This window comes from Bos grunniens, chromosome 23 (genome assembly GCF_055505025.1).
Source record: "Bos grunniens cultivar Pamir isolate PY7600 chromosome 23, Bosgru_T2T1.0, whole genome shotgun sequence".
Taxonomy (NCBI): domain Eukaryota; kingdom Metazoa; phylum Chordata; class Mammalia; order Artiodactyla; family Bovidae; genus Bos; species Bos grunniens.
In genome coordinates this window covers 21,821,663-21,840,600 of record NC_141187.1, presented here as the reverse complement: position 1 = coordinate 21,840,600, position 18,938 = coordinate 21,821,663, and the positions used below count along the sequence as shown (strand labels likewise).

Genomic DNA, 18,938 nt, shown 5'->3' with positions numbered 1-18,938 from the left:
GGGCGGAGGAGCCTGGTAGGCTGCAGTCCATGGGGTCGCTAAGAGTCAGACACAACTGAGCGACTTCCCTTTCACTTTTCACTTTCATGCACTGGAGCAGGAAATGGCAACCCACTCCAGTGTTCTTGCCTGGAGAATCCCAGGGACGGGGGAGCCTGGTGGGCTGCCGTCTATGGGGTCGCACAGAGTCGGACACGACTGAAGTGACTTAGATGCAAAATACTTAATCAAAAAAATGGGTGCACAGTGTTTCATTCGGAACTTTGTTGTCATTCTCATGCTTTGCCTAATGTCCTTGCTGGTATCATTATTATCTTCCACATGAGCCCAGACTTGAATTTGGTGAGCTCAAAGTCCAGACTGCCAAGCAGTGCTGGTGAGTAGGTGTATAGTGTATGGGAAGGGAGGACCAGTGGCTCCCAGCCATCACACAGTATCCATTCTTGGCCACACAGACTCCATGCCCTGCCTCCTAACAGACTAATATTGGGTTCCTTTTAGTTCAGGGTTGGGACAACTGGAGATAATTGAGACAGTGGGCATTTCTTGTGATTTCTTTCCATTTCCTCAGTTCAAGACTTCTTCCTACAGCTTCCTCTCATGAAGTAAAAGTCACAACCTCAAAGGGTTCTGCAGAAACAGAAGAAATGCTACAGTCATGAACAGGTGCTAACTGATTTCTCCTCAACCCTACGCTTCAAATGCCAGTGGCCATAAAGGGAAACTTTCGACACAAAGATGTTCAAGGACATGCCATTCTATGATGTTGGTTCTATACAGCTCAAATGGCATGAGATTCCATACGTTGACTTAACTAGATAAATATTCTTTATAACATATCATACTTAGATGAAATTTTTAAATATTGATTAGAAAGCCTCTTGAGTAAAGCAATAATAGAGATAGAAAATAATAAAAAAGATAGGAAAAGATAAAAGTATTTCTTCTGAATGAAGTAGCTGAAGAATGTTTTAACAAACAGACGAATCATGAAAATATGTCCCCACAGTTCTTCATCCATTTGAAAATGATCTAAAGGTAACCAGAAATGATTACACAAGGATAAATGGTTTTGGAACATATGAAAATGGGTTCCATTGGACAAGAGGAGATTTTTGACTTTGATAAGTTGCTAGAATTCAGAGCACACGGAGGATGGTTAACCTTTGAGAAGGGTCTACTCTTCTCTGAGACTTTTGGAGAAGGAAAAGATGAAACAGGGAAATAATAAGATGGAATGTTAGCCAGAGTTTTCATGGTGGGTGTCTCTTGATCTGACCCAGAAGGAACTTTCTCAAGATCTGGCCTCAGTAGAGCCCATACTCAACATTATTTTTCCAAGTAATGCTTCCATGCAAATAAATGAAGCTCCTGATTCATTCTGTCATCCATCGTGTGTTTTGTGAAATCAGTGAACTCTTGAAACATTGATGGTCAGAGCTGGCAGCTTGCTTCCAGTCAATGGAGATCTTAGCCATACTAGCACTCCATAAGCTTTCCCCTGCCCCGTCTCCCCTGACAAGAGGGTAACAGAGGTCACTACCTTTAAATGAGAACAGTGAGGAGGAACTGAGAATTTTAAATGGGGTCAAAGTTTGAAACAGCCCATGTGGGAAGTATATCTGTGAGCTCGTGTACCCTGAAAAAGTGTTACTGATTTTCAGTAATTAAAGATAAAAGACAGTTATACAGAGACTTTTTTTTTTTAATCTAGAGAATTCAAAAGATCAGAATTTATTTTCTGAAGAAAGGGTAAAATTTTGGAACTACAGGAAGCTCTCTTAACAGACGTCCATTTAATCAAATCTCCAAATTATCCAATCCTCTCCCTTCTCTCTGTAATTCTGGCAGATGCCCATGAGCCTTTGGTCATGAAAATTGCTCACTGCTGGTTCACTACTTTCTGGCTCTCTTCTACTTCCATCGGTTGAATTGTTTGTGCTGAGAGCATATGTTACTGTACTTATACATTTTTTTTTTTCCTTTCCAAGTATAGTATATTAAAATTTACGTTTAGGGGGTACAGTTGCATGAATTTTGACATATTACATTGTATGTATGGATTAGTATGCCACAATCAGTCTACCAGAAAATTCCATTGCCCCCCCATTCCAACCCCATTGTTGGTATTTTTACAGCCATTCTAATAGACTTGAGGTGTTATCCCATCATGGTTTTCATTTTCATTTCACTAATTACTAAAGATATTGAATATCTTTTCATGTGCTCATTTGCCATCTACAAAGACTTTTTTGATAGTGTCAACCACTATTTCTTCAAATATATTTTCAGCACCACACTCATACCTCTTTCCTTCTTGGACTCCAGCGAGTCAAAGTTAAACCTTTTGTTAATATTCCACAGGTTCCCAAGGCTAAGTCCTTTTTTTCTGTCAATTCTTTTCCCTGTAGTTCAAACTGGATAATTCCTATTGATCTGTCTTTGAGTCCATTGGCTCCAGCTCTATTATCTACATTCTGCTCTTGAGCCCAGCAAGCGAGTCTATTTATTTCAGTTGCTGTAGTCTTCAGTTGTAAAATTCCCTTTTGGTTCTTTTTTATATCTTCTCTCTTCTTGCAGAGAACTTTCTATTTGATTCAAATGTTTTTGTGATCACTTTTTGGAAACATTTTCTAATAGCTGCTTTAGGTAATTCTAACATCCATGTTACTCATCTTTGGCATCTGCTAACTGTCTTTTCCTAAATTCAAAGTGAGATTTTCCTGATTCTTTGATAGCAAGTTATTTTTGATTGTATCTTTGACCTTTTGAATATTATAAGATTCTAGATCTTGTTTAAGTTATATGGAGAATGAAGGCTGCTATTTTTGTTTTAGTAGGCAATCAGTCTGGTTAGGTTGAGGTCACAATCTCTAACTCACCTCCAGTGGGTTATGTTTTTAATGCCACATCAGTTTTCATGTCTTTGAAGTGCTCTTTGAGCCTGTTCCACGTGTGCATTCTCCAGCAGCCAATCTGCGATGTGGGCAGGTAGCCTGTCTGTTAAATTTAAGTGTTGACTTGAGTCAGATCCGAGTATGTGCTACTTTGGCATGAGCTCAGGATTCAGAAATAAATTTATGGGGTCACTTTCCTGAACAGTCCTCTCTTCCAGATATTTTGGTACTTTCCAGTTTCCTGAACTCCCATGTTGGTTCTCACATCTGAAAGGTGGGGCTCTCTTTAACCACTCTGCTGCCAACTTCTACAACTTTGTCCGCTTGTGGGTCTAAGCCTTGGGAAGACCAGAGAAAAAGATGTAGTAAATTTAGCAATGCTTCAGTCAGTGATATTTCAAATTCTAGGCTTTTTCCTTCAAATTTTGCCATTATTTACTTTTTGGACAAATAGCTGCTTTGTGTGTTCTGTTCAGAGACAGAAGTGTGCTCATTCTTATCTGGAAACAAACTCCATAGATTCTGATTAAGCACAGTGTAAACCAATGTCATATGAGTACAGAAACAAAAGTGGTTGAAGTTTTTCATAGTTTATTGAATATTTCTGAGGGTCTACACAGAGATGAATTGGTAACAAAACAACTTATCAAATCTGTAAACGATAGCAAAAGACTAAGGGAAAGTCATTGAAATCTAGATGGGTTCTGTACTTGTTTCACAATGTATATAAGTTCTTTCTCCACTTGACAAAAATCATATCCAGGAAACCACAAATGATGCATCGTAAGTATGCCTATTCTAAAAAGAGAACTTAGAATGACAAGTTAGCAGATCCATCTTCAATTAAAAGATCTTGGCTCTCTAAGACAGAACCCTCATGCACTGTTGATAGGAATGTAAACTGCTATGGTCACTATGGAAAAGAGTGTGGAGGTTCCTTAGAAAATTAAAAAACAGATGATCCTGCTGGATCCCTATGATCCAGCAGGTCCACTTTTTAATATTTTTCTAAAGAAAACAAAAGCTTAATTTTAAAAGATGACTGCACTTCCATGTTCACTACAGCATTATTTACAATAATCAAGATATGGAAGTACCCATCAGTGGATGAATAGATAAAGAAACTGTGGTTTCTACACATGCAGCAGATTACTACTCAGCCATGAAAAAAGTAGGAAATCTTGCCATTTGTACCAGCATGGATGAACCCTGAGGGCATTGCGCTAAGTGAAATGTCAGACCAAGAAAGACAAATGCCATATAATCCCTCTTATATGAGAAACACATATAACCAAGCTCAAAAATGCAAGAGAACAGATTGGTGGTTGCCATAGGGAGGTGGTGAAGGGTGGGAGAAACAGATGAATTGCTTTTGAGTTTGTTTTTAGGTTTACATTTTAAAGAGAGAGTGATAACTTGGGTGTGCCTGCCACTCCAGTACTCTTGCCTGGAAAATCCCATGGATGGAAGAGCCTGGTGGGCTGCAGTCCATGGGATCGTGAAGAGTCGGACACGTCTCACTTTCACTTTTCACTTTCATGCATTGGAGAAGGAAATGGCAACCCACTCCAGTGTTCTTGCCTGGAGAATCCCAGGAACGGGGGAGCCTGGTGGGCTGCCATCCATGGGGTTGCACAGAGTCGGACACGACTGAAGCGACTTAGCAGCAGCAGCAGCAGCCACGGCACAGTAGCAAAGGGAATGGAAAGAAAAGATAGAAGAGACATTAGAAAGGAAGAACCAGCTAGACTGTAAACCTGTTGGTGGTAGGGAAGTATGTGATGGAGAAATTGCCAAGATGACTCTCAGCTTTGCAGACTGAGTGGCTGAATAGTGTGTCCATAACAACATTAGGAAAATTAGAGGGGAGAAATATTTGTGAGGGCAGAAAGATAAAAAGAATAAGGACTTATTCTTAAAGCAAGAATAAGATAAGGACTTAAGATTTATACCTGTTGAATGGGATGATTATGGACCCAAATGAAGGTAGTAAGCATGGAAGAGAGATTCTATTTCCAATCTCTTCCTCGTACCTAGTTTGACATCTCCTAAGACTAGATGGATAGAAAGTGACATTTTCCACTGTAGCTTCAGAGTGGAAAGGCAACACACGTTTTTCTCGTAGTATTACTAGATAATGGAAAAAATGCTAGGAAGTGGTACATCTTCAGAGGGAGAGTTTTGAGCATTTTTTACGTGTTCTGTTCTGAAAGTAATCACTTTGAGGGTTCTTTTCAAGCCTTGGTCAGAGCAGCCCTTACTGCCAAACACATATACTCAATCCATCCAACTGCAGTGACAGACATGTCTAATAATGACTGACAACTCAAGCAGAGGAATAATAAAGGGCATGTAGGACTTTGGAGCTAGAATCTGTAGCAGGGGCATACTTATCACCAACCCCAGCCCGCTCTTACCTAGCCTTTCCTTTACTGAAGTCCTTGCCTTCTCAGATTCCCTGGTAATTAACACAGCCATGTGACTTAGTTTGGACAGTGAGACATAGACGAGTAGAAATCATCTCCTTCTTGCTTCTTTCTACTTGGAATGTGTAGAATGTTTGGGACTGCAGCCATCGGTGCTAAGGAATAAAGAAGTAGGAGAATAAAAGATGCCTAGCTCCTTAGAGCAAGCCTTGGATTACTTACCTCTTAGATTCTTATTGCTTTAGGTAGCCAATCCCCAATCAACTCTAACTGGGATTTTGCTTTACACATGTGAGCACATCCCCTATAAGTGCTAAAAGTTTAAAAAGAATGGAAAAACTATGTGTGAGAGGGGAGAAATGGCACAGGAGGAAAAGAAAGTTGAAAGGATGCTGTCTATTCAGATAGGGAATAGCCTTGGGGTACATTCTGAGATTCTAGAACTCTGCCTCACTCTTATGGACAAAACATGGGAGAATGATCAGAACACTATGCCGAAAAGCCACTCTCCAGGGTTACAAGATGAGACCTGACTCTGAGGTGCTAATTGGCCACTCTCTGGGATTCTATGGGGAATGCCTGACCAGTTAACAGTTCTGTTGATTTCTGACAAAGTGAACTTAAAGATTTCCTTCCATGATAAAGTGGAAGGATGCTCGGGTCAAAACAATGGGTGATAAGAGATGGTAAGAACAGAGTTGGAAAGAGAGGGTATTTATTTGTAATTCATCATCATAGTAATGGTATTTTCAGTTAGATAATGATATCAAGTCCAAAGAGTGTTACATAGTACACTTAGTATTTCCTAAATGAGTAAATAGGTGAGAGTTAATATAGATATCAAGGGACATCCCTGGTGGTCCAGGGGTTAAGACTGTGAGCTCCCAATGCCGTGGGCCGGGTTCCATCCCCGGTGGTCCATGGTTCCATCCATGCTGAAACTAAAGATCTCTCATGTCACAGCAAGGATCCCATGTGTCACAACTAAGACCCGGTGCAGCCAAATAAAATCAATCAATGTTGGAAGGCAAGTCTATGATCCCTTCTACATTGAATTACGCATTTATTCTTGGCATTGTCCTATCTCAGAGGCATACCTACCCAGTTCCTCTGTCTGAGAACTCCCATCTTCCTCTCACCTAACCATGCCCCTCCTTGCCTTTAAAGCTCACTCTGTTAGAAAATATTTTCTCTTTCTCACCCCCATACAGCTTCAGTCACCCGACCAACCACACACAGTCACGTAATATTAACTTCCTACAGTATTACTACTGTGCTTAGTTGTGAATTGCAGCATTTTAGATAAAACAAGTCTTTACTTGTATTCTCTTGATGAATTGAAAGCTGCCCAGAAGAGATAGACATTAAAAGCAAATTTTATTGAAGTATAATTGATTTACAATGTGGTGTTAGTTCCTGGGCTTTCCAGGTGGCATTAATGATTAAGAACCCTCCTGCTAATGCAGGAGACTTAAGAGACCTGGGTTCAATCCATGGGTTGGGAAGATCCCCAGGAGGAGGCCATGGCAATCCACTCCAGAATTCCTGCCTAGAGAATTCCATGGACAGAGAAGCCTGGTGGGTTGCAGTCCATACTGTTGCAAAGTTGGACACGACTGAAGGGACTTAGCATGCACACATGCACGTTAGTTTCTACTGTAGAGCAAAATGAGTGTTTTATATATATATATATATATCGGAGAAGGCAATGGCACCCCACTCCAGTACTCTTGCCTGGAAAATCCCATGGAGGGAGGAGCCTGGTAGGCTGCAGTCCATGGGGTCGCTGAGAGTCAGACACGGCTAAGCGACTTCACTTTCACGCGTTAAAGAAGGAAATGGCAAGCCACTCCAGTGTTCTTGCCTGGAGAATCCCAGGGACAGAGGAGCCTGGTGGGCTGCCGTCTATGGGGTCGCACAGAGTTGGACATGACTGAAGCGACTTAGCAGGAGCAGAATATGATGGCTTCCTTGGTGACTTCCTTTCTAGTATTTCAAATAGCCTAATACAAATAAACAAACATACATATATACAGGGCTTCCCTGGAGGCTCAGATGGTAAAGAATCTGCCTGCAGTGCAGGAGACCTGGGTTCAATCCCTGGGAAGATCCCCTGGAGTAAGGCATGCCAATCCACTCCAGTATTCTTGCTTGGAGAATCCCCATGGACAGAGGAGCCTGGCAGGCCTGTAGTCCATGGGGTCACAAAGAGTCAGATACAACTAAGCGACTAAGCACAGCACACAGCACATACATATATCCACTCTTTCTTAGATTCTTTTCCCATATAGGTCATTACAGAGCACTTAGAAGAGTTCTCTGTGCTATACAGTAAGTCCTTATTATCTATTTTTCAATGTGCTGCTGCTGCTAACTTGCTTCAGTCGTGTCTGACTCTGTGACCCCATAGACGGCAGCCCACCAGTCTCCCCCGTCCCTGGGATTCTCCAGGCAAGAACACTGGAGTGGGTTGCATGAAAGTGAAAAGTGAAAGTGAAGTCACTTAGTCCTGTCCGATTCTTCATGACCCCATGGACTGCAGCCTACCAGGATCCTCCGTCCATGGAATTTTCCAGGGAAGAGTGCTGGAGTGGGGTGCCATTATATAGTAGTGTGTATATGTCAATCCCAATCTCCTTATCCTCCCCAACTTTCCTCCCTAGTAACCACAAGTTTGTTTTCTACATCTGTGACTCTATTTCCATTCTGTAAATAAGTTCTTTTGTACCATTTTTTTTTTTTGAAAGATTCCACATATAAGCAATACCACATGATATTTGCCTTTTCTGGGGGATATACATTTTTTATTTCCATTATATTTCCTCATACTCCTCCTTTGGAAAGTGTAGCTATTTTTCACTCGGTAAACATCACTAGACTGACTCATGCTGGGACAGGATTCTTGCATTTTCATTTAACAAGAAATATACCTTATGCTCCGCCCTCCGTGCGTCGGTGCGTGAGTACGGCCCCCACGAGCTCCCGAGCGGTCGTGGGCTCACACCCGGCTTCTCTTCAGCCTTAACCTGTGCGCCGCCATCGCCGTCATGCTAGGCGCCGCTGTCCGCCGCTGCTCTGTAGCTGCAGCCGCAGTCGCCCGGGCCAGCCCTCGAGGCCTCCTGCACCCCACTCCGGCCCCCGGCCAAGCCGCCGCTGTCCAGTCACTTCTCTGCTACTCCCATGGGTCACATGAGACAGACGAGGAGTTTGATGCTCGCTGGGTGACATACTTCAATAAGCCAGATATTGATGCTTGGGAGTTGCGTAAAGGGATGAACACACTTGTTGGCTATGACCTGGTTCCAGAGCCCAAAATCATTGATGCTGCTTTGCAGGCATGCAGACGTTTAAATGATTTTGCTAGTGCAGTTCGCATCCTAGAAGTTGTTAAGGACAAAGCAGGACCTCATAAGGAAATTTACCCCTATGTCATCCAGGAACTTAGACCAACTTTGAATGAACTGGGAATCTCCACTCCAGAGGAACTGGGCCTTGACAAAGTGTAAACCCCATGGATGGACTTCCCAAGGACTTATTGATAATGCTACTTGATTATAAAGTCACCTGGAAATACTGATGATAACATATTACCTTATTCGAACAAGTTTTCCTTTGTTGAGTACCAAACCGTGTAATGTAACTTGGACTTTAATAAAAGGGAAATGAGTTTGAACTGGAAAAAAAAAAAAGAAATATAAACAGTCAGCCAGATCTAGTTCTCTATTCACTAAATAAAGAAAGGAGAATGATCATCTGTGCAGCATATCTCTAAATAAAAACATAATATTTAACATCAGACTTGGTGAGTGAAAGTCACTCAGTAGTGTCTGACTCTTTGCAACCCCCTGGGCTATACAGACCATGGAATTCTCCAGGCAAGAATACTGGAGTGGGTAGCCATTCCCTTCTCCAGTGGATCTTCCCAACCCAGAGATCAAATCCAGGTCTCCTGCATTGCAGGCTGATTCTTTACCAGTTGAACTATCAGGGAAGCCCTGGAACCCTTTGTAAATTTGGACTGTAACTCTGACTTCTTTAGAAACCCCCAAAAGACATTTAACTTCTGGGTTTGAGTTCTTGCTTTATTTTATAAGATATGAACCATTCCATGGATTAATATATACAAAGCCATCTCTAACTACCCTGGGTAAGGAAAGTTGGAACATGGAAAATTAGAAGCCTCTTCTGAAAGGGAGAAATCCCATTAGGAGCAATTGTGTAAGTAAATTTCTAACGATAGGTCCCATCTCTGTGGTTATAAGGTCTTAAAACATTACAGAAAGTAAAATCAGCTTTCATGGAGCTCAAAATGGTTTGAGGCCATTGAGCCCAACTTCCTAATGTAACAGACAAGGGAACTTCAATATAGAGGAGTTTTGCTTTCCTTTCCATGAACTTCAATATAGAGGAGTTTTGCTTTCCTTTCCATGATGCGGTTAGATGAAGTCTGGGGTAGTTCATATTCAGCTCTCAAAATGAGTTTACAGGTCAGCAGAGAGCTTCTCTTTCATACTGTATTTGAGCAAATGCTGAAGAAAGTGTTATTGGTAACACTGGGTTATGTATAGTGAGATCTTTATACAATGAGAACTTTCTACAGAACACAAGATGGACCAGACTAACATCAGATTCAGATCCTCCTTGTGCTAAACTCAAGTATAGTTTAGCACCAGTAACAATAAGAACTTTCAGCAGGCTGCCACCATGTTGAAGTGAAAAGAAGACCAACCTTGTGCAAAGCTGCTGCTGCTGCTGCTAAGTCGCTTCAGTCGTGTCCGACTCTGTGCGACCCCAATAGACGGCAGCCCACCAGGCTCCTCTGTCCCTGGGATTCTCCAGGCAAGAACACTGGAGTGGGTTGCCATTTCCTTCTCCAATGCGTGAAAGTGAAAAGTGAAAGCAAAGTCGCTCAGTCGTGTCAGACTCTTTGTGACCCCATGGACCACAGCCTACCAGGCTCCTCCATCCATGGGATTCTCCAGGCAAGAGTACTGGAGTAGGGTGCCATTGCCTTCTCCTTGTGCAAAGCTAATTAGACTCAACTCTCAACTGCAAAGAAATGCTTTATTATTGACAGAGGAAGATGTTGAATTCTGGGGGAAAAAAATCAGCAGTGGGGAATAGTAAATGCTCTTTGCCTAGAGAGTTTGGTTGTATTTTACTTTGGGTAATGGGTTACTTTGATTACTTTTTGTCTGTGTCAAGGAGCAAATTGAAGGAAGAATATGTACTCCAGTCCTGGTTCTACTATTAATTATCTATGTAATCTCATTGATCTGTTCAACCTCTGCCCACCCTCACCACACACACACACACACACACACACACACACGCACGCATACACATACGCTTTTTTTCCTTCAAATATCTCTTAAGACTGAGACATTAATGCTAACCTAAGGGTAAAAACCAATAAAAATGGTTGTTAAGTATATATATATATTTACATTAACAATCAACTCAGTGGAGGAAGCAATTTAATAATGATAGGTATGCAAGCATTTAACTTTTAATGTTTTTACTATTAATGTAATTTTACTCATATTAATATTATAATGCATTTGATTCCTTGAGCACAAGTGAAGTTATATTACAGGGAGTCAGGCCAGAAATATAATTGTAGAAGGATGATATCACAAGAGCAAAGGGCTATGGAAAGTTCAGAGTTGATTTATGTGCATAAATAATGGAGCAGTGTTTAGCTACCAGCACCAGCTGCCAGTATTTCAGTTCCTTATTGAGACATGTCTTAGGGGCTTCCCTGGTGGCTCAGTGGTAAAGAATCCACCTGCCAATGTAGGAGACACAGGTTCAATCATGCCATGGAGCAACTAAGTTCATTAGCCACAACTATTGAGCTTGTGCTCCAGAGCTTGGGAGCCACAACTCCTGATGCCCTTGCGCCCTAGATCCTGTGCTCCCCAAGCGAGGCCACTGCATGAGAGACCCAAGCACCATAGCTAGAGAGTAGCCCCGGCTTGTCCAACTAGAGGAAAAGCCCATGCAGCAATGAAGACGCAGGGAAGCCAAAAATAAATTAAAAAAAGAAACATATCTTTTTGCAATAGAGCTGGATGGTTGAAGAAGACTCTAAGATAGCCCTCAGCAAAAACTTTCATATGATAGAAAACACTTACAGAAACATGAACTGTTCTTTTATTTATTTTTCATGCATTTTTTGTTATTTAAAATTTTATTGGGGTATAGCTGCTTTAAAATATTGTGTTAGTTTCTGCTATACAGCAAAGTGAATCAGTTATACATAAACATGTATCTCCTCTTTTTTATATTTCCTACCCATTTAGGTCACTCTAGAGCATTGAGTAGAGTTCTCTGCTATACAATACGTTCTATTTTATACATAGCAGTGTACATATCGGAGAATGCAATGGCACTCCACTCCAGCACTCTTGCATGGAAAATCCCATGGACGGAAGAGCCTGGTAGGCTACAGTCCATGGGGTCTTGAACAGTTGGACACAACTGAGCGACTTCACTTTCACTTTTCACTTTCATGCATTGGAGAAGGAAACGGCAACCCACTTCAATGTTCTTGCCTGGAGAATCACAGGGACGGGGGAGCCTGGTGGGCTGCCGTCTATGGGGTCGCACAGAGTCGGACACGACTGAAGTGACTTAGCAGCAGCAGCAGCAGCAGTGTACATATGTCAATCCCAATCTCCCAATTCATCCCACCTCCACTTCCCCATATGAAGTTTACTTTAAAGTTTCCTGGTGGTTCAGAGTTCTTGGCAAATATGTCAAATTCTTCCCACAGAGAGAGGTTTTTTCCCAGGAGGGTAAGCCTGAGGGCCCATGCAATGAGATCCCTGTTTGGTTCAAGATAATTTCCAGAGGTTGAGATAAATTCAGTGGGTGTGAACATATTTATGCTGTATTCCATTCCACGGAGATGACTCAGAATTCAGAAGGTTGGTGCTTCAGCTACCCACAGCTGTTTTCTGGGCAATTCCAAATATTTTCATCCTGATACTACTATTAATTAAGCATTTGAGCCAATACCTGGAACTCATACTTCTTCCTAACTGCCCACCAGCTACAGAGCCAGTGAAGTTTGGAGAAGGAGCAGGTCAAGAATCTGGCCTGCTTGCTCTTTAAAAAGCAGAGAGTAACATACAAAACACAGAGGAGAAAGAGGAGGGCTGGAGGCTGGAGATGCTGTTTGTTTTCTCAGCATGCTGATAAAATATTTGCCAAGATCTAAAGCAGGAGATATTGAAGTTGAATTTCTCTGTAGAAAGTTTAGAGCCAAATTCAGCCAACAAAATATAAATTTTTGGCATCATTGCTAAACATATCATAAGTACTGAATCTAATAAATGTGTGTTGGCTTATTATTGACTTTTTGTTTCATTTTCCTGCCTTTCATCAATTTGTTATTAATTTGGGACATGATAACTAATTGTATAATCCTTTGGACTATTTCTTGGGAGAAATGAGGAAAGAAAGCCCAAGTTATCCAGTTATAGAAAATCAGAATAAATTAAATTTGCTTTTAACTTATTCTGCCCTGTTTTTCTCCAGCTGTAGTTCTGGGAAGGGAAAGTCAACGTCATCTGATTATAAATGATGGGGATTTGATATGCTGGTTAATGATTATCCATAGGCGAGGAGGGTTTGCCAGGCTTGTTCAGACCCAAAGCATTTCTGGACAAGCAGCAGGAATAGCTATTATTAACTATTATTTTTTTTAATGTCATCTCCCGCCTATGACTTGTTGAAATACTAATCTTTCGTAAGGAACCTTCAGGTTTAGAAAACACATTTCAGTGTTTCCTATTCTAGCTGAAAGGCAGAGTTTTTAAAATGATTTGCATTTCTTTCTTCAGAAAGTTTTTCCTTTAGAATTTTTAAATTATTTAAAAATTTTGACTGCACTGTGCAGCACGTGAGAGATTAGTTCCCCAGCCACGGACTGAACCTGTGCCCCCTGCAGTGGAAGCGTGGATTCCTAACCACTAAACTGCCAGAGCAGTCCCCTAGGATTTTTATAAAATCAAACTGTTCTGCTAAAGCTCCAGCCCCAAAGTTCTAAACAATTAAATGTGTTTTATAGGCTTTTTTCACAAAACCTAAGAACGATTTGAGGTTTAAAAATAAAATGCCTTGGGACTTCCCTGGTGGGTGAGTGATTAAGATTCCACGATTCCAATGCAGGGGATACAGTTTTGGTCCCTGCTTGGGGAACTAGGATCCCACATGCCGCATGGCTCAGCCAAATATTAATTAATTAAATTTACATTTAAACTACACAGCTCTTAGAAGAAAACAGAGAAAGGGAATTCTCTGGTGGTTCAGAGGGCTTTCAACTGGGGACATGGGTTCAGTCCCTGGTCAGGGAACTAAAATAAGATCCCACATGTGGCCAAAAAAGAGGGAAATGAAACATACAGGAAAATTTTTCTGACTTTAGATTTGATGATGAGTTCTTGGGTATGACACCAAAAGAACAGGAAATGAGACTTTATAAAAATGAAAATTATCAAGAGAGTGAAAAGACAACTCAGAGAATGGGAAATAATATTTACAAACCATATATCTAATCCGGGGCTAATATCCAGAATATGTAAAGAATTCACTCCCAATCACTCAGTAACAAAAATATAGATTGCTGACTAAAAAATGAGCAAAGGACTTGAATTTACATTTCTTCAAAGATGATGCACAAACAGACAATAATCACAAGAAAAAATGCTCAAAATCACTTATTATTAGAGAAATGCAAATCAAACCCACAATTCGATACCATCCCCTGTCCATTAGGATGGCTAATACAAGCAACGACAATAACAACAGCAAATAGCATGTGTTGACCAGGAGGTGGAAAAACTGGACCCTTGTGTATAGCTGTTGAGAATGTAAAATGGTGCAATCACTGTGGAAAACAGTATGGTGTTTCCTCAAAAAACTGAAACACAGAATTACCTTATGATCCAGTAGGTATATACCCAAAAGAATTGACAACAGAGGCTGGAACAGATACCTGTACATGAACATTCATAACAGCATTTTTCACAACAGCTGAAAGGTAGAAATAAATGTCGATCAGTGGACAAATGGATAAACAAAACATGATCTATACATACAATGAAATATCCTTCAGCTTTAAAAAGGGATGAAACTCTGATACATGCTACAACATGGATGAACCCTGAAGACATTCTGTTAAGTGAAATAAACCAGATACGAAAGAACACATATTGTATAATTCAACTTATACAAGGTACCTGCTGCTGCTGCTAAGTCACTTCAGTTGTGTCCGACTCTGTGTGACCCCATAGACGGCAGCCCACCAGGCTCCCCAGTCCCTGGGATTCTCCAGGCAAGAACACAGGAGTGGGATGCCATTTCCTTCTCCAATGCATGAAAGTGAAAAGTGAAAGGGAAGTCGCTCTGTCGTGTCTTACTCTTCGCGACCCCATGGACTGCAGGCCACCAGGCTCCTCCGTCCATGGGATTTTCCAGGCAAGAGTACTGGGGTGGGGTGCCATCGCCTTCTCCATACAAGGTACCTAGAACAATCAAATTTATAGAGAAGAAAGTAGAAGAGTGTTTATCAAGGACTGGGAAGTATGGGGATGGTCGAAGAGGGAGAGGCAATGGGGAGTTGTTGATGGGTATAGAGTTTTCAGTTTGAGATGATAAAAAAGAATTCTGGAGGTGGGTGGTGCTAATGGTTGCACAATGATGTAATGCTGCTGACCTGCACACTTTAAAATGGATGAAGTGGTAAATTTTGTGTTATGTAAATTTAACCACATTTTTAAGATCCATTTGTTTACATACTTTTAATTTGGATTTCCCTAAAAACAGACCCTGCGGGACAAGGATTTAAGAGGATGTGATTTATGTGGGATCCCGAATAATACTGCTGAGTGGGGAAGAGAAGCAAGGGAGAGAAAGCACCAAGACAATGAATCATTAAACCAGTCACCACTCTGAACAACCAAGACTTAATCCACGCTGGGAACTCTGGGATCCAGCAGAGAACAGACCCCAGAGCTAACTCTCTGCAGATGAAGGAAATGGAATATTGCTCCACTAGTTCCCACCAATCATTTTTTTGAAACTACAAACTTTATTCAAACATCACCAGTTTTCACTTGCATCCTTTTTCTGTTCCAGAATTCAGGACCCCATATCGCATTTAGTCATCATGTCTCCTTAATCTCTTCTTACCTGTGACAGTTCCTTAGGCTTTCCTTGCTTTTCATAAACTTGAAGTAGTTGAAGAGTACTTGTAAGTTATCTTGCAGCGCGCTTGCTCAGTCGCTCAGTTATGTCTGACTCTTTGCGACCCCATGGACTGTAACCCGCCAGGCTCCTGTATCTGTGGGATTCTCCAGGCAAGAATACTGGTGTGGCTTGCCACTTCCTCCTCCACGGGATCTTCGTGACCCAGGGATTGAACCCGTGTCTCCTGCATTGTAAGTGGATTCTTTACCGATGAACTACCCGGGAAGCCCTGTTTTGTAGAATGCCCCTCGATTTGCATTTCTCTGGTGTTTTCTCCGGTTAGACTGGGATCACGGCTTTTGGAGAAGAAGTGAAGTGTCCTTCGCATCACATCACATCACGTCCTATCACAGGGTGCGTGACAGCGACATGACAACGCTGGTGATGTCGACCCTAGTGACTTGGTCCGGCTGGTATCTGCCAGGTTTCTCCAACACGGTAAAGTTCCCTTTTCCCCCTTCCTACACTGTTTGGAAGTTCTTTTTATGGTTTTTGGAAGGTGAGCCACTAAGACCTTAAGTAGAGGGAATTAAGGTCTACCTCCTAGAGAGGGGAGTGTCTACATATGTTCTTTGGAATTCTCATTAGCCATTTTTTAAGGACTACACCAGGTCCTTTGAGCCAGGTGCATCAGAAAGGACTCCATTGTCCAGAGAAAGTCACTGGGCAGGGGCATCCTGATGCTGGCAGCAAACTAGATGACATTCTTTAAAATTGAAAGGGATTTCTTGATTAGGCAGGTCCTGAATAAAGTACTAGAGGACTTACCGGATGTAAAGCATACATCAGGTATCATATTACCCCTTTCCTGAGACTGATTTTGGACTGTCTACTCTGCAGCATCCTCAGGTTTGGCTCAAGTCTTCACTTCCCAATCTGCTCCTCACCCTGAGTTCTCGTAAGAAAAAACGCACAACAACCTTCTTTTCTGAAGAAGGAAAACTTGGACCAAAAAAAAAAAAAAATCTGTTTTCTTCAAATATACACCAATATCTTGTAATAATCTATAATGGGATATAATCTGCAAAAATTCTGAATCACTATGCTATACACCTGAAACTGACAAAATATTGTAAATCAACTGGACTTCAATTTTTAAAAAAAAGGAAAAAATGTTTTCTTCTGAATGTAATTAAATCTTGTTTAAAAGAATGATTTATTTGGCTGTACCGGGTCTTAGTCACAGCATGTGGGATCCAGTTCCCTGACCGGGGATTGAACCCTAGCTCCTTTTCCTGGGATCATAGAGGCTTAGCTACTAGACCACCAGGGAAGTCCAAATGTAACTAAATCTTCTTTAGTTATTTTTGTATTCTCAAACTGCTGTATGTATCTGCAGCGTTTCCTGTAAGTATTAAATAAATGAAGGAGGTGGGGAGGAATGGGAGTCAGAGATGATGGACAGATTTCTTGGAGGACAAGAACTGGACAGGACTCTCAAGAAGGAAGCTAAACAAACGGTAGAACAGAGAGAACCATCAAAGGTTAATTTCATTTACATTTCAATGAATGCCACGTACAACTCTCTTTGGGAGACTATTTATTGTGGAATTGTTTGAAACTATGCAAATTCTTCGGAGAAGGCAATGGCACCCCACTCCAGTACTCTTGCCTGGAAAATCCCATGGGCGGAGGAGCCTGGTAGGCTGCAGTCCATGGGGTCACTAAGAGTTGGACACGACTGAGCAACTTCACTTTAACTTTTCACTTTCATGCATTGGAGAAGGAAATGGCAACCCACTCCAGTGTTCTTGGCTGGAGAATCCCAGGGACGGGGGAGCCTGGTGGGCTGCCATCTATGGGGTCGCACAGAGTCGGACACGACTGAAGTAACTTAGCAGCAGCAACATGCAAATTCTCTTTGTTTGGTTTTTTGACCCCTTTCCTGCTTCCTGATATAAATAAACAGTAAAACCAAACCTAACCAAACAAAAAGTCCTTGGAAAATCTTAACAAGGTTCTGTGGTTCCAAGGCAGTCATGGGGTCACACGGATTTTTCTGATGCGTGGGGGCACTGGGTGGGCTAAGATTCCCTGAAACATCACTGAAAATGAAGCTGATGGCCCCACTCTGATGAGATGGGAAAATAAAAAGAGTCCACCAAACTTTCTGTCTTTGACCTCTACTACAACTTGCTACTCTGGCTTGGAGCTGAAGAAATCCCCTCTATCTGGGGTAGTGTGCAGACTAGACAACACTCTTTTGACATAACTAAGTTGAATTAAAGCATTCTCCATAGAAATATTTTTAGATGTGATGGTAGGTTCTGAAGCTCTGACAGCAAAATTACAGCTTAAATAGGTTTTGTGGATTTAAAACATAATGACTTACCATTTCTCACTTTTGGGACCAAATCCAGTTTCATGTAAGGAAATTCCTCAACTGGAAGATTGAGTGAGAAAAAAAAAAGTTAATGTTCAATCATTGGGGAAATTTTACTTTCACTTACCTGACTGACTTATGTTTTTTGATTTATACAAGTAGAGGTGTATACAAGCCCTTTCTGAGATAACAATATTTGACTTAAAATTATCCTATACGACTAGGACCTACAGAGAACTCTACTCAGTATTCTGTAATAACCTATGTGGGAAAAGGATCTGAAAAAAAAGAGAGAGAGATATCTGTATATATATAAGTGAATCACTTTGCTGTACATCTGAGGCTAACACAACATTAGTAAATCAACTATGCCCCAGTATAAAATAAAAAATAAAATTTAAAAAGTATACACTATGAGGTATGAAGCAATGAATAGACATGGAGGAAACTTAAATGCAAATTACTTAAGCAAAATAAACCAATCTGAAAAGGCCACAAACTGCATGATTTCAACTATATGATGTTCTGGAAAAGGTAAAACTATGGCTACAGTAAAAATATCATTGGTGGCCAGGGATTAGAGGGGATGGCAGGATGAAGAATTTTGAAGGCAGCAAAAACACCCTGTTTGATACTTTAAAGGTGAGTACCTGACGTTATACATTTGTTCAAACCCATAGAATATAAGACACTAAGAGTGAACCCTAATGTAAAGTTATGACTTGAGGTGATAATGATATGGCAGTGTAGGTTCATTGGTTGTAAAGAAGGTACCATCCTGCGGCGGGATGAAGAGGAATGTTGAAAATGGAGAAGGGATGTACGTGAGGGTCACAGGGTATATGGGAAACCTCTGTACCTTTTGCTCAAAATCGCTGTGAACCTAAAAATCCTGCAAAAAGAAATAAAGTTTATTATTATTATTTTAATGAACTGTGTTTTTATCTATTGTGTATGTATTTACAGGGGTTTTTCTGTCTCAGATGGAGAAGGCAATGGCATCCCACTCCAGTACTCTTGCCTGGAAAATCCCAT

General features: G+C 41.2%; 1 long non-coding RNA gene and 1 pseudogene across 2 annotated transcripts; both read left to right on the top strand.

Moving 5' to 3' along the window:
• The first annotated feature begins 8,118 nt into the window (after window positions 1-8,118).
• LOC147346914 (cytochrome c oxidase subunit 5A, mitochondrial pseudogene) lies at window positions 8,119-9,016 on the top strand (annotated as a pseudogene). The gene has a single exon (XR_015153279.1). The product of XR_015153279.1 is annotated as a cytochrome c oxidase subunit 5A, mitochondrial pseudogene (transcript).
• Window positions 9,017-15,642: 6,626 nt separating this feature from the next.
• LOC147346913 (uncharacterized) lies at window positions 15,643-17,004 on the top strand. The gene is made up of 3 exons (XR_015153278.1): window positions 15,643-15,771; window positions 15,864-16,018; window positions 16,421-17,004. It is a non-coding gene; the product is annotated as an uncharacterized LOC147346913 (long non-coding RNA).
• The last annotated feature ends 1,934 nt before the right edge of the window (window positions 17,005-18,938 follow it).